Genomic DNA, 8,032 nt, shown 5'->3' with positions numbered 1-8,032 from the left:
ATGTCACAATGAATGTCATAATTACATTCACTCGTCCAATAACCATTAAAGAATGATTACTGAGCACTCACTACGATGTGCCAGAGGGTACAGGAAATTCTTCAGGGACCTAAGCAATAGAGTCTTTGTGTTCAGAGACAGACAGTAACCAATACATGAATAGGTAGTGATAAGTACCATAAAAAATAGCATTTCAGTCTGGGTAGGTTATTTTATTTAGGAAGGGCAGTAAAGACTTCAATGATTTGGCAACATCTGAACAGAGACTTGGAAGAAGTTAGAGAGCCATGTGGGTATCTGAGAGAAAGGTGTTTCAGAAAGAGGAAATAGAATGTGCAAGCATTCAGAAGTGAGAGTGCTCGGAGTGTTTGAGGAACAACAAGGGGCCCAGTTGGTTGGAGTAAACAGAGCAGGAAGGAAATAGTAGAAGATGAGGTCAGAAAGGAAGCTTTATGCTGGATCATCTAGGGCCCCATAGGCATGCTGGGTACTGGACCTATCCTAAACGTGATGGTGATTCTCTGGGGGCTTTGAGCAGAGATGTGACAAGCACTGTCTATGCATTGTGGATTTGTATGTTCTTTAGATTCTTATGAATTACAGGTGTAGGCATCTCTTTCGTTCTGCTTGTGCTGACTTGGTAAAGAGGAAGATCTATACAATTGCTGATTTTATGAGGTGAGTTTGGGAGGAAGGAAAGAACAGTTGTTGAAGGTCTTCAGTCCAGATAGAGGTCCATTTCTTCTTAATGCAGAAATAATCTAGCATAGAAAAGATTGATTTTCTTTAGGAAACTTATGGCTGATAGAGAAATTCTACCCACCTAACAAATCTCTGACTTCATACTGAGAGAGCTAATATTAACATGCAAAAAAAAAAAAACAGTCACTCCCTCTTTCCACATGTGCTCGGGGTTATATTCCAAAGCACTCCTGAGTTGACTGCCAACCAGGAGAGCCACGTCCAAATTATTTTTCCCTATTGTGAACTAGTTGCCACATGTAGAAAGAAAGATGATAGATGCCATTCTCTTATTCATATTTCCATCTCCAATACCCAGAGGAGAAATTTTGTTCTCTAGTTTCAATAAAAACCAAGATGAAAGCCTCTGATTGGCCTGGCTGGGATCACATGTCATCCTTGGCTCAATCACAAGCTGCTAGGGGAATGAAAGTATCACTCTGACAAGCCATATGCACATCAGGTGCCTTCCCCTCAACCAAGCCTGCAGAGAAGGTGCTGTAATAACCTCAGCAGGGTTGGAAGCCAGCCCACTCAAAGACAGATTGAGTATATAAGCATCTACTATATAGGGCATACGAAATCTTTGACAGCCTGAAGACTGCCTACTTCTACAGCCTTATCTCCTTCTCTCACCTCCTTAAGTCAGATTATGCTCCAGAAGTAGAGCAGAGTGGTTCAGAGAGTGAGCTTTAAGGTTAGCAGACTAGGCTTACATCATAAACTTGCAGTTTACTGAATATAAGGCCTTGGGTAATATTTGTAACCTCCCTAAGCCTTAGTTTCTTAATTTGTTAAATATACTAAATAATGGAACTAAAGGAAATGATAGAAAAAACAAACAAGCAAACAAACTTGACATAGGGTCTTCCACATAGCAGGTGTGAGATTTTAGAGGGCCAATACACAGCATCCCTCTTCTCCTTTCTACTTTGTTTAATTTAAGGAGACACTCAGAAATCAGTAAATGGAAATATGTTTAAAACATGTCAAATCATGTACTTCTGATTAAAACCTTTCAGAGACTCCCCACCTCACACAGAGTAAAAGCCAAGGTCATTATAGGCCTACAAGACCCTGAAATCATCTTCCTTACTCCCTATCCCCGTGTTACCTCTGTGTCCTCATTTCTCATGGTTTCCACGATGCTCACTCTACACAGCCACACTGGCCTCATTGCTCATCAACAAACTTTCAGGAAATCCCCCACCTCAGGTCCTTCGCCTTTGCTTTTCTCACTGCCAAGAGAACTCTGGGCACGTGTACACACATGGCTTGCTTCCCACTTAGGGAAGAAAATTGATAAAGACTTTTCCCTCATTGGGCTCAATAGTGTAGTGAGGAAGTGGTCATTAAGTGCAAAAACAAAGAAGTATGACATGAATACAAAGTGTGGTCAGTGTTATGATAGAAAATACTTGTACGCATGCTCCAAGAGAGAATATGGGGTAGCATTACTGAATTCAAAATCACTGACAAAGCAAGGGCCTTATAAGAAAAGGTTCTTTAAGCTGGGAGTGGTATGCAAATAACAATCAGAAAGTATAGAGCTTGTCCAAGGCCATTATCCAGTCTAGTAGAAATGGAGCAATAATGAAGAGTCACCTGAAAGCCAGGCAAACAAGTGGACAGGGTCTAGAATGTTCAGTCACACCCAGTCACTGGAAGATGGGAGTTGGTTCCTCTGGTTTTCAAGCCTTTGAACTACATCACCAGCTTTCTTGTATCTCCAGCTTCCAAATGCCAGAAAATGGAGTTTCTTCATAATTGCATGAGCCAATACCTAGTAATAGATCCATAACTGCATGAGCCAATGCCTAATCATAGATTATATGTCTTATTACTTCTGTCTCTGCTTCAGTTTCTCTGAAGAACCCTGACTAATACTACTGCTAACTAGACTACACACCTCATTCCGTTTTCACTAGTCTTTGTGTGCACTCATTTTCTTCTCTCTGTGTGTATACTTCTACACAATTTAGCACCATATACAGTTTCAGGTAGCCCCATCACAACCAACATGCAGAACTATTCATAAAACTCATAACAAAAAAAATCTAATGAAAAATGAGCAGAGGACGAGAAGCACAAAAGGGAGTCAAATACACAGTGGTGGAAGGACACCAGACTCCGGGTGGTGAGAACAAAAGAGAATATACAGATGCATTATAAAGCTGTGCACCTGAAATTTATATGTTATTAACCAATGTCACATCACTAAAGCTAATTTCAAAGTTTTTTAAATGGGCAGAGAGGATCTGAATACATATTTTTCCAAAGGCATACAGATGACAGACATACGTACGTATATACTAACCATCAGGGAAGTGTAAATCAAGACCATAGTGGGATATCACCTCAGACCTGTTAGAATGGCTGTAATCAATAAAAAAAAATATCAAGTGTTGGCAATAATGTGGAGAAAAGGGAAACCTTGTACACTGTTGGTAGGATTATCAAGTGGTACAACCACCATAGCAAACAGTGTGGAGGTTTCCCCAAAAAATAAAAATAGAACTACCTACCATATGACCCATCATTTCAACTTCTGGGTATTTATATTCAAAGGAAATGCAGACAGTAACTCAAAAAGGTATCTGCACCCCCATGTTTATTGCAGCATTATTGTTGCAATATTGGCTATTTACAATAGCCAAGACATGGAAACAGCCTGTGTCCATCGATGGATGAATGGATTAAAGAATGTGACATATATAAACATAAACTCAAATATATATTTCAAATATATATATATATATGAATTTAGCCATCAAAAGAAGGAAATCATGTCATTTGAAACAGCATGCGTGGATTTTAAGAGCACTGTGCTAAGTGAAATACGTGTGGATGAGGCAGAGGAAGATAAATACTATGTGGTATCACTTATATGTAGAATCTAAAGAACACGAACAAACACTGAATTCATAAATACAAAAAAACAGATTGCTGGTTGTCACAGGCAGGGGTGGGAGGGTGAAATGCATGAAGGCGGTCAAAAGGTACAAACTTCCAGTTATAGATAAATTAAATCCTGTAGTTAGTAATAGTGCATTGTACATTTAAAAGTGGCCAAGAGAATAGGTCTTAAAAGCTCTCATTGTAAGAAAAAAAAACGTGTAACTATGTGTGGTGATTAAAAAAAGATACAGATATGTTCCTTCAACATGTAGGAACTCCTCGTGCTCCTCTTTCACAGGTACATCTTCTCCCCTCCATCCCTGTCCTCTTGTCTATTTTTTATCTTTGTTGCTCTGTCCTTTTGAAAATATTATGTAAAAGAATATTACGTAAATATCATACCATGTGTAAGCCTTTGAGATTGGATTTTTTTTTGCTAAGCATAATGCCCTTAGATCCATCCTGGTGTTGCTTGTAGTAATAGTTCATTCCTTTTTTATTGCTGAGCAGTATTCCGTTGTGCTTGCTCAAGCGTTCACCCACTGAAAGGCATTTCAGTTCAGTTGTGTTCTCTCGAATTTATTTTTTGAAAAGTAAGTAATTTGCAGACTTCGAGTTTTTCACTTTCATAACTAACTTTCAGTCAACCTCAGGAGGGAATGACTCACTGATCAAGAGATTCTGAGCGAGAGGAATGCAGTTGGCAGTGGGAGCAGGTGGGTCATGCAAGCTGCTGCCATTTGTAATGAGCATCACATGAGACGTCACTGTGAATCAATATGACTTTACAAGGTGACTTTTAAAATCCTCTAAGCATTGATTCATCGATAGCTGAATCCCAGACTGTCAAGTCTCAGGAGGATGTAGGGAGGGGACCAGAGGTGCTGGGCATGAGGCAAAGGGCCGAGCCAGATGAAATGTTGCAAAGGAGTAAGGAAGAGGGTGACGGCGGAAGTGGGGTGCAAAGGAGAAGAGCATCACCTTTCCTGTGGTTCCGAAACAGGAAAGATGACAATGTGGAACCCTCACACTTCTCATTTCCCTCAAGTCACCAGTGGCTGGACTGCCACCGCACTTAGCATCACGCCCCTTTGAGTCCGCCCCTTATGCCCGACAATAACCATTTTGTTACTGATTTTACAAAGCCATTGTATGGAAACAAAACAAAACATAACAAAAGACGATGTTTTGTGTTCCAACAAATCCGGAAGAATGGCTTCTAAGTCAACTAAGTTTCTATATGTTTGAAGTTAGCTCACTTTGCATAAACAATTTACCTTCTCCAGTTGCCACACCTGCAGAAGAGAATAATCATATCTTATCTTCCTGAAGACAATTAACAGGTCAAAAAAATTCTTTGAATTGCCACCTTTACTATTTCATTAAAATAGTGTTTTATCAGAACATTTTATTAGAGAAAGAGCTTTTGTGAGGCTCTACGTAAATGAAATTGTATTTTAGACACAGTCCCTTTGCTCAGTGGGCCCACAATTTAACTGGAGAAAACAAATGTTGAATGTGGGAAGCATGGGCTATATAGACAAAGCCTTATCCTGGCAATTAAAAATAAATGTTTTTTGGTTCCTTGACATTCTCTTCTTCAATAAATTTTTCTCCATTCTTCCTTACTTGCTCAATTCATGACCATGACCTTAATAAAGTCATCAGACTATCGAATCAAACGCTCTGCACTGTGACCATATCCTTGTTTCCTCAGATGGCGTGTTTGAATACCCCCCGGTGGGGTCACGCCTGGATCTCCTTGACTATCCACTCCTTCAGTGTCTCTACTGGGTCTCTTTCTTTAGTTCCCTTCTGACTTTTGTTCTTTTCTTTTCCAGAATAAACATAATAGTCTATCACCTCAATAATTCTCTTGCCAAAACCTGCGCTCCCTTGTCCTTCTTTCCATCTTGGTTTTATGGTAAAATTTCTGAAAAAAACTAAATATCGCCCTGGCTGGCTTAGCTCAGTGGATTGAGCGTGGGCTGCGAACCAAAGTGTCGCAGGTTCCCAGCCAGGGTACATGCTTGGGTTGCAGGCCATAAACCCCAGCAACCGCACATTGATGTTTCTTTCTCTCTCTCTCTCTCTCTGTCTCCCTCCCTTCCCTCTCTAAAAGTGAATAAATAAAGAATCTAAAAAAAAGTGTAAGAATAAATATACAATTAAAAAAAAAAGAAACTAAATATCCACTCCCTTCATATTCCTCTCCACACATAACTCCACGCACACACACCAGAATCTAAATGAAACAGCCACACAGGAGAGAAAGCTGATACGCTCACTCGTACCAGCTTCATGACTCATGATTACTAATTTATGATTACTAAATTCAGTGTGCCTGATAACTCCACTGCGTTTTCCTGACAAACTCGCTTTCTCCTTGCCAAGAGGGCTTTTTCATACCTCCTCTCCTCAAACGTCTGGCCTAGACCCATCCTTCTCCTCGCCCCCTGGAAATGACATACCTTCACCTTAATAGAGAAAACACAGGCCAGCAGAGGTGAATTCTAACAAGTTCCTGGCAAACGGCCCCGCACCTGGATCCACTATAGTCTCCTTCACTCCTATGTCAGCCGGGGTGGCCCCCCTGCTGCACAAGGCCTGGCTTCTCCCCTCTTTGGAGCTCAACACCATCCATTGTTGCTTCTTTCCCTGCCTCTTCGCCTCTTCCCGTAACTGGGACCCTTCCCAGCAGCACTAAAACATGCATGACCATCTCAGAACAAAACTCTTCTCTTAACTCTCATTTCCCCCTGTCACTATTCTTCCTCCTTTCCCCAGCTGACCGTGAGAAACTACGAAGCTATTTTTCACTGTGATGACTATTTCCCCATAGTGGTCCATAGTGCCATCCTCCTTACCTGGCCCTTTTCTAACAAAAGACCACGCTCTCAGCTACAGAAGTAGGCACGTTCCAGGCTCAACCAACTGAGGTTATTCTCTGGCCTCAGCTATTGGTGATGGCCCACGGCCTGCGTCACTCAGGCTTCTATAAGGAAACAGAAACCACGCTGGGTATTTCAAAGAGAGAGGAATTAATCCAGCAGCTTCTTTCCATGAGCATGGAAAGGCTGAAAGAGCAAAAAGGAGATTAATAACCGCTATGTCTGTGGATGCAAAAGGAGGGAGGGGCAAGGAGTAGAAACATGGAAGTTCATGGGGGTGGTCCCGGTAGATCTGGGGCTCCAAGCTATTGGGGAGACTCTCCACAGCTGGGATGTGCACTTTTGAGAAGCAGAGTTGACTGCAAGGTCACACACAGACAGCCAGGGAGGTACAGCCTAGTAGGTCACACACAGCAGAACAACTGTCACTCCATCTTCCAAGGGTTGGTCCTGGTAGTTGCTGGTTCCTCTTAGGAACACAGTGAGTTCAGGAAGAAGCTGGCAGCTGGAGAGACAAACTAGGAACTAAAACCATGAAAAGAAATTCCTTCTTTTCCTCCTTTTCCCTTCTATTTACCCTCTGGTGCCTCCCACTGACAGAATTTAAGAAATCAGCCCATAAAGGAATCTAAGAAATGCAATTAGCCAAGTCCCAGCATCGCAAAGCAACATATAAAGGTGGATCTTTCAGAATCACATTATTTCAAATCAAAGTAGCAATAAAAAATTCCAGGAGAAATATCATCTACCTAATAACCAGGAGCACTTAGAATGACGTTCCCCTAACTTTCAGCCAAGCTGCCTGTTGACATGAAACCTCTGGGCTTGGGTTAGTTTCTCTGCTCTTTATGGTAACTGTTGGCTGTCCTCCTACCAATCCAGAGGCTCTGAAGAAAAGCCCTCAGGAGTGTGTATACTGTTTTTCATAGCCCATCATGGCAACAGGATTTGGTGTCTCCCTCCTTTGAAAAGCTCCTTTCCACACCCCTCACAAGGCTCTCTAGGAGAAAAACATTTTCCACATATTCTGCTTCTGTCTCTTAGTAGCTGATCACGCCTGCATGTTTGTTTCCAAAATAGTGCCAGTTGCAACTTGCACAGCTTGGAAGCAGGCATATTGGTTCAGTATGTGAAAGTCTGAATTTACATAAAAATGTGTCTCCCTTTTCCTGCAGGCTTCGAAGTGGCAGTGCTCTGCCCTTCTGAGCCCTTCCTGGGGTTTGAATGGCAGGGTGATGGCAGAGCCCTCACACATCAGTGCTACGGCGGAAGCCTGGCTCATCCTCATATTCCCCAAGGGAAAGTGTGTCTTTTATATTAGAAGGCAGGGAGGAAAGTGTTGGGAACCACCCTGTCTGGTTTCAGGAGCTGCAAACCGCCCCCCGCCCCCCCGCCACCCAGGGCTAAGGCTGAGTGAGAGACCACTGCACCAGAAGCCACTAAGGAAACAAAGCTTATCTCCCTGGCAGGAGCGACTCTTCTGCTCTTCTTTTCATAACTGG

General features: G+C 42.1%; 1 long non-coding RNA gene across 1 annotated transcript; it reads right to left on the bottom strand.

Annotated features, from left to right (window-relative positions):
- Positions 1-212: 212 nt before the first annotated feature.
- LOC123818275 lies at positions 213-6,202 on the bottom strand. Its single transcript, XR_006785605.1, has 3 exons — positions 6,111-6,202; positions 2,347-2,524; positions 213-761 (listed from the first exon to the last, which is right to left on the bottom strand). It is a non-coding gene; the product is annotated as an uncharacterized LOC123818275 (long non-coding RNA).
- Between the last annotated feature and the right edge of the window lie 1,830 nt (positions 6,203-8,032).

This window comes from Phyllostomus hastatus, unplaced genomic scaffold (assembly GCF_019186645.2).
Source record: "Phyllostomus hastatus isolate PE091 unplaced genomic scaffold, TTU_PhHast_1.1 phas_contig_283, whole genome shotgun sequence".
Taxonomy (NCBI): domain Eukaryota; kingdom Metazoa; phylum Chordata; class Mammalia; order Chiroptera; family Phyllostomidae; genus Phyllostomus; species Phyllostomus hastatus.
The sequence above is the reverse complement of the archived record's forward strand: the minus strand, read 5'-3'. Positions and strand labels throughout refer to the sequence as shown.